The sequence below is a fragment of the Cricetulus griseus genome, chromosome 4 (assembly GCF_003668045.3).
Source record: "Cricetulus griseus strain 17A/GY chromosome 4, alternate assembly CriGri-PICRH-1.0, whole genome shotgun sequence".
In the NCBI taxonomy this organism is placed as follows: domain Eukaryota; kingdom Metazoa; phylum Chordata; class Mammalia; order Rodentia; family Cricetidae; genus Cricetulus; species Cricetulus griseus.
The window spans coordinates 93,549,692-93,557,296 of record NC_048597.1 but is presented as its reverse complement, the minus strand read 5'-3'; the positions used below and the strand labels follow the sequence as shown (position 1 = coordinate 93,557,296).

The 7,605-nt window shown below is 49.1% G+C and overlaps 1 protein-coding gene across 1 annotated transcript in view; it reads left to right on the top strand.

The window, feature by feature from the left end:
- Positions 1-742: 742 nt before the first annotated feature.
- Coro1c (coronin 1C) overlaps positions 743-7,605 on the top strand; it is a 70,354-nt gene continuing 63,491 nt past the window's right edge. Inside the window, exon 1 of the mRNA XM_027415968.2 lies at positions 743-890. The gene's annotated coding sequence lies outside the window, so the exon portion shown is untranslated. The remainder of the gene's footprint in view (positions 891-7,605) is intronic.

Here is a 7,605-nt window from a genome sequence, read left to right as displayed (position 1 = left end):
GATTAGAAAGCCGAGACCCAAGGAGGTGAGGAAACTACCCTCTGGATCACTCCATCTGATGGTAACAGGGCTTGGGACTGGAATCAACATACTCTTGACTTACTGAGGGACTTTAGGAGGGAGTCTTCACTGTCTAACCTGAGGAATTGAGTCATTAAACTCTCTCTGGTAGGTGCGGCCCAACCCAAGGGCCGCCACCCTGCCCTGGGTTGTGATTCAGGACAGTGTTGGGATGCATAGAGCGTGGGTGCGAGGCCGGAGCCGGCACTGACGGGGGCGGGGCTTGCAGTTTAAGTACGGGCGGGCCTGGGAATGCAGCTAATAGGTTGATTACGGGTTCCGGGACGGGGCTCCTGGATATCCTGGATATGTAAAGCTGAGCTAGGAGAAGCTAGATCTGGGGCAATCCGGCCTGGCTCCCGGCTCGATGGCCAAGTTAGCGGCGCCAAAAGACCAAGTTCATAGGGAGGCTCCCCGGGACCGGTGGGCGGGGCTTGGGTCCTCCGGATCAGGTTCTAAAGAAGTGGGTGGAGCTCGGAGGAGCCCATGGGCGTGGCTGCCCGGCCATTCAACTACCCAGGAAAGCGGGCGTGTGCTCGGAGCTTCCCTGCGCTGCCCTATACTACCAGAGAGGGCGCTCTTGGGAGCGCCGGGCGGCTAACCGGGACCTTCCGGAAGTGGGCGTGATGAGACGCTGTCCGGCGGCGCTGATTGGTCGCGGCGCGGCGCTGGGGCGGGGCCTGCGCGAGGAGGCCTGGGCAGCGGCAGCCGCGCCCCTCCCTCGCGCGGCGCTCAGTGCCTGGCGGGAGGCAGCAGCGGTTGGAGGCTTCGCAGGGCTTTGCAGCTGGGACTTCGGCGGCGGCGGCGCCTCCTCAGGCACCCGGGCTCTGGTGAGCGGCGCGCGCTCAGGCGAGGCGGCTCGGGAGCGAGCCGGGGCGGGCGGGCCTTCGGGGCCCCGCGTGTGAAAGCTCCAGGCTGACAGGAGCCGGCGGCGCCGACTGTTTGGGGCGCACGCGCGTGCCCGGGGTGCTGCGGCCGGGGAATGGCCGGCGGCGGGCAGCGGTCGCGCGGGCGTGCGAGCGCTCGGCCTTGGGCCCGGCAACCGTGAGGCGGTCGGTGGCTGCGGGGAGGAGGCAGGGGCTGGGCGCTCACGTGGGGCCGGGTGCGAGGGGCGAGGGGGCTCTCCCGGCCGGGGCTCCGCCTGGCTCGGGGTGCACGGCCTCCTGGATCCCGAAGACCTGGGGCGGGGAGCAGGCTGCAGCGGCGTGGCGGAGTGAGGAACCTAGTGACCCGCGGGGCAGGTGGGGCTCAGCCGCGCCGAGATGGCTAGGATGACATCAGATGTGGAGGGTGGGGACGCCCAGCCTAGCTCCGCCGCCGGTCCCCCGCGGGTGTGCGCGCAGCAACCCTGTCTCCAGTGATGTGAATGTGCTGGGGGAAGTGGCCGGCTGCAAGGCTTGCCGAGAAGAAAGGGGCTTCCTCCCGGAGGGAGGTGCCGGCCCCGACGTCCTTTTTTGGGAGTGTTCAAAGGGGTTCTTTTTTTTTGTAGGCTGGAAAAGGAAATGCAGGCTTCGCTCCATGGTGGTTTAGAATCACATCCTATATTTGGCCTTCATGTAGGCTGCCCTTGTTTTGTGGTGTCGGAACCGCTTGCTCTACACATTTCGGTCGTGAGATGCGGGGTGAGGAGCAAATTGCAAGTTGCTCATCTCTCCCAGGATTGCACGATCCTAAGGCCTTCCCTTCCTGGAAGCATTTAAAAAGAAATGACCGCAGAGTGTGTTTATACACAGTGCCACATATGTTTAGTTTTGGGACTGGTTGGCACAAAATATTGCACCCCCGTACCATGGTCTTCCTTGCCCGGGTTATATCCTAAAACAGTACTTGGGAGTCTTTTAGTCACCCCATATAATAAAGAGTCTCATTGTCCTCATCTGGCAGAACCCTGACACTAGGGCCTGCTAACAGAAGCAGGAACACGATTAAGTACAAGCAGTTGCTTCCTGCCGCCTGTTCAGTTGTGAAGACAAATCGGTAGGCTCATATTCTCTTCTGCAGCTTCAGAGGAGCTCAGAGGATAAAGGCTGTTGGGTATTTGGTTCCACATATGTCAGAAGACTGACCTAGGGAGACTTGGAGGTGTGTTTCATGCTTAGTAATGTTTGGGTAGACAGCCTGATATTAAACATTGAATCTGAGAGGTTGCAAATTGTCCTGGCTGGTTTTCTGTCAACTTGACACAAGCTAGAGTCATCAGAGAGGAGGGAACCTCAATTGAGAAAATGTCTCTCCATAAGATCAGGTTGTAGGCAAGTCTGTGGGGCATTTTCTTAATTAGTGATTCATGTGGGGAGGGCCCAGCCTATTGTGGGTGAGGCCACCCTTGGGCTCCTAGCCCTGGATTCTATAAGAAAACAGGCTGAGCAAGCCAGTAAGCAGCACCCTTCCATGGCCTCTGTATCAGCTGCTGCCTCCAGGTTCCTGCCCTGTTTGAGTTCCTGTCCTGACTTCCTTTGATGATAAACTGTGATACGGAAGTGTAAGCTGAAGTAACCCTTTCCTCCCCAAGTTGTTTTGGTCATGGTGTCCATCACAGTAATAGTAACTCTAAATAAAACAAATAAATGAATAGAAAAAAAAAAGAGGTAAAGAGACTTGCTTGGTACCATAGGTACCCTGTCTTTTGGTAGTTGACAGTCGAATGAACATACTGATATAAAGGTCAGATGCACACTTCTTTAAGAAATCGGAACATGCTGTGTGTGTGTGTGTGTATGTGTACATTAAAGCCTGATAGATTTAGAAGATCTTTATTATTAAGTTGTGCATGGGGGCTGGGTATGTGCACATGAGTGCACCCTGGGAGGCCAGAGGCACGGGATCCCCTGGAGCTGGGTTACAGATGTAGTGACCCACCTGAGTGGGTGCTGAGAACCGAGCCTGAGTCCTCTTCAGTCTCCAAGTACCACGAGTTTTTTTTTTTTTTTTCCCCCTCGAGACAGGGTTTCTCTGTGTAGTTTTGGAGCCTATCCTGGCACTCGATCTGGAGACCAGGCTGGCCTCGAACTCACAGAGATCCATCTGCCTCTGCCTCCCAAGTGCTGGGATTAAAGGCATGTGCCACCAACGCCCGGTGTATCACGAGTTTTAACATAAATAATTACATTGGAGAAATGTCACCACAGGCAAGCATTCAGGTTTTCATCATTATTTGTTACTTCTGACTAGATCGTGCTCATTAGTATTTGTGTCTGCGTATTATTTAGAATCAGATTTGGGGCTGTTAAATGGCATTTTAAAACATTGCTTCTGGGATCCATTCCAGCTGTGTGGGGATTCACTCTAATGCATATGTGATACAATGCTTGGAAAGGTAAGGTATTAATTAGTTTCTTAGTTGAGTTAGTGGGGATGTGGAAGACCCTGTTCTTACGACAGCACTATACTCATTTAACATTTTATGTCATGCTCCTTCCGCAGTTTCTCTCAAGAGGCAAGCAGATCTCTGTCTCTGTCTTTCTCTTTCTCTTCTCTCCCTTTTCCACTCCCTTCCCTCCCCCCATAAAACTTCCCACATTTTGATGTCACAAACTGGTGCTTTAGAAACACAGTAATTGAAGTGCCTGACCTCTCCAGGGGTGGTTCAGTGAGAGCTACATTGACATTCAGCCTACTAGCCCAGCTGGTAAATAAAGGCTCTAGGGCTTGTGTTCCATTGGGTGACTTCCCTGAGTCAGCAGTCTCTGAGTTATCAGAACTCTCCTGGTACTTGCTTGTGTCTTTTAAACTAAAGACAGCCTTTCTGTATTAAAACATGGAATTCTTCATGAATATTTCAGTGTGGCCTAGTACCTAGATGTTGAGTAATGGAATCTCTTGGGTTTTCGTTGCCCTAGTTGAGGTTCTCTGAAGTTCACGGACAAGAGTCTCTACTATTTTAGCACCTGCTTAGTACTCTGGCAGTGCACAGTGGGTTCTTTTTGTTGTGTAGCGGCTTTATTGAACTGTGATTCACATACCATGTGGTTTAACTCACCTAAGGTGCACAGTTCACCAGGGTGTAGCATTGTCACAGCGTCGTAGTGCAGCCATTTAATAACCACACTCAATTTAAAATACGTCATCACCCCAGGAGAGAAGCCCCATGTGCATTCTCCATTCCCAGTCCTAGCAACCACTAGTTTAACTCTGTATGGATTTGCCCTCCTTGGGCATACTATGTCTAGAACATTGGGTATGTGGTCTTTTGTTTCTCACTTTAAGCATATTTTAAGATTTGTGTCCAGGCAGTGGTGGCTCACACCCTTAGTCCTAGTACTTGTGAGGCAGAGGCAGGCCTGGTCTACAGAATTAGATCCAGGACAGCCAGGGCTATACAACACATTGAAACCCTGTCTCCGAAAACAAAACAAAACACCAAAAAGATTTATGTATTCTGAAGTATATAAGGAATATTTTTATGCTTGAATAATATTGTATGGACGTACCGTATTTACTCATTTGTAGTTGGTGAGTATTTGGGTAACTAGCCTTTTGGGCTAGTTACTACAAGTGAGTCTGCTGTGAGCATTCATGTATAATGAATGCTTTTGAGTATTGACCCAAGAATGGAATTGCTGGTTGTCTGGTAAGCCTATATTTAACTATTTGGAGGAATCGCCGAGGTGTTTTCCAAATCAGCTGCAGTGTTTGATGCTTTCAACCGACAATGAGCGAAGGTTACAGTTTTTCTGTATCTTTACCAACACTTGTCATTCTCTGCCCTTTTGATTCTAGCCGTCTTCTGAGTGAGTGTTACCTTGTGTGCCTGGTTCCTGTTGTACCAGTGACAGCAAGTATGGTTCTGTAAGATTGACCAGTACTTGCTTGTCTTCTTTGTAGATCTATTTATATTTTTTGCCTAGTTTTAAAACACATAATATGTTCTAATTTTTATTTTATTTTATTTTTTATTTTTCAATACAGGGTTTCTTTGGGTGGGTAGCCCTGGCTGTCCTGGAACTAGCTCTGTAGACCAGGCTGGCCTCAAACTCACAGAGATGCATCTACCTCTGCCTTCTGAGTTCTGGAAAGGCATGTGCCACCTCTGCCTGGCATGCTTTAATTGTTAAGAGTTATTTTTAGCCGGGCGTTGGTGGTGCATGCCTTTAATCCTGGCACTTAGGAGGCAGAGGCAGGTGGATCTCTGTGAGTTCGAGACCAGCCTGGTCTACAAGAGCTAGTTCCAGGACAGCCTCCAAAGCCAAGGAGAAACCTTGTCTCGAAAAACCAAAAAAAAGAAAAATTTTTATAATCATCCTTTCAGTTACATGATTTGCCATTTGTTTTCCCTATTTGTGAGTTAGTTTTCCTTAATAGTGCCTGTCCATTGAACACAAAACTAAACTTTGTAGTGTTTTTGTTTGTTTTTTTGTTTGTTGTTGTTTTGGAGACAGGGCTTCTCTGTACCTTTGGAGGCTGTCCTAGAACTAGCTCTTGTAGACCAGCCTGGCCTCAAACTCACAGAGATCCACCTGCCTCTGCCTCCTGAGTGCTAGGACTAAAGGGGTGCACCACCACCACCTGGCCAAGTGTTGCTTTTTCAAACTTGTAACTGTCTACCTTCCAAAAAAGTTCAGATTTCTAAAAAATTTCATTTAGTGTGTGTATACTAATGTTTGTGTGTATGTATGAATGGCGTATATGCATGAATGGTGATGTGTATGCATGAATGAAATGTGTGTGTATGAATGATGTTTGTGTATAAGAATGATGTGCGTGTATGTCTTCTCCATATGTGTATTATATGAGTGATGTACATATGTGGGCACTTGTGAGAAGACACCTTCAGGTTTATGAGGGTTCTGAGGATTCAGCTCTTGATTTGAGGGCTGTGTTGTGAATGTCTTCAACCACTGGGCTGTGTTGCCAGCTTCAGACTTCTTTATGTGACAGTGGAGGGAAATGGTTTCTGATGGCAGCCTGCCTTGTCTTGCACCGTTGCTCTATGTCTTCTTCAGACTACTCACTGAATTGTCAGTTCTCAGGTCTCCTGAGGAGCTTGTTACTCCATTCCCTCCTGCTTCCTGGATCCTTCCTGTCCTTTGGGAGCTGTGACTCCTTGACAACTGTTTCACACTAGCTAACATTGCTCCTGCCCTTAAATATCATAATATATCACTGCTGTCTGCTACAAGGATCCGGCCCCAAATTTGAGCAGGTAGGGTGAAAGTTGTCTTCCTCATGGATGCAGAATGCCAGGAAGAGCCCCATGGAAGGCAGACCAAGGTTCTGTTGTTCATAGTCCCTAGTGTCTACTGGGAATTTCCTGGGTGAAGGACAATGTATAGAAGTTAGCTGGGATTATCCTGAGCTCAGTAGGTTTCCTGATTGGTGACATCTCTATTGCCATTATAGAAGGAGCACGAGGGATGGGTAATTCCCCTCTGCCTTTCTGGCATCGTACTCCAAAAGTGCTCAGATGTAAAACTGAAGCTGGAGACCTTTCTCTGAGACCAGGCCATGCTTGTTTGGGCTCCTTCCCTCTGGTGATCGGTAGTGCTTGGGATACAGCCTCTTTAAATAGGGCAAACGGTTTGATGTGATTGAGCCACTAGGTGCATACAGGCTAACCTTGCAGGTGGTAGCCACAAGTGCCTGAGTGTGGTGTACTCAGAGGAATGGGTCATCCTTAAATCCTAAGGTGGCAAACTTGTTTGTTTTGAGACAGGGTCTTACTATGTAGCCCTGGTGTCCTGGAACTCAACAGAGATCCTCCTGCTCCCCCACCCCCAGTGTTGGGATTAAAGGTGTCTTTTTCATCATCTATTTATACTCTAGTATATCTTGGAGTAACCAGCGTAAGTGTTTTCAGCTATGCTCATTCCTGATATTCTAATTAAAAACATTTCCCTTACTGTCTTTCTGGAATAGGATAAACCATTTGGGGATAGTCTTCTCTCATTCACTCAAGTGACAGAGTGGTAAAGAGGAAGGCAGTTCTGAATCTCTGCTGACTCAGGCTTGGTGAGCTCCAGGCCTTGCTCTAAGACTGGGCTCCAGTAGTGGCTCTGAGGATAGAGAAAGTGCAGTGTAGGCTTTTCACACCAGACTTGCCAGGATTTCACTCTCAGTGCCACCGTTGACTAGCTGTGGCTTTGCCACGTCCCTCCCTGAGCAGTTTCTGCCACTGTAGTATTTGTCACCCAGCCTTGCAGGGTTGTTATCAGCCTAAGAGGAAAGGCACATAAAGTGCATAGTACAGGGTAGACATCAACTGCTTTCCTGTTCTCTCACTGTTAAATGTCTGTCAGTGCTAAGCTGTTAAGTGATGGGTCCTCAGGCCCACCTGATCAGACACACACACACACACACACACACACACACACACACACACACACATACACACACACACAAGTGCAGGTGCTCTCAGAAGCCTGAGGCATTTGATCCTCTCATGGGTTCTAGGAACTGAATTTGGGGTCTTTTGGAAGAGCCATAAGAAGAGTACATACTGGGTTCGTATACTGGCGTCATCTCTCCAGCCTTTGGCGTGAACATTTTAGACACTAAATTCAAGTTCAGTCTCTGAAGAGGGAAGAATGTTTAATTTTTAGGAGGGGG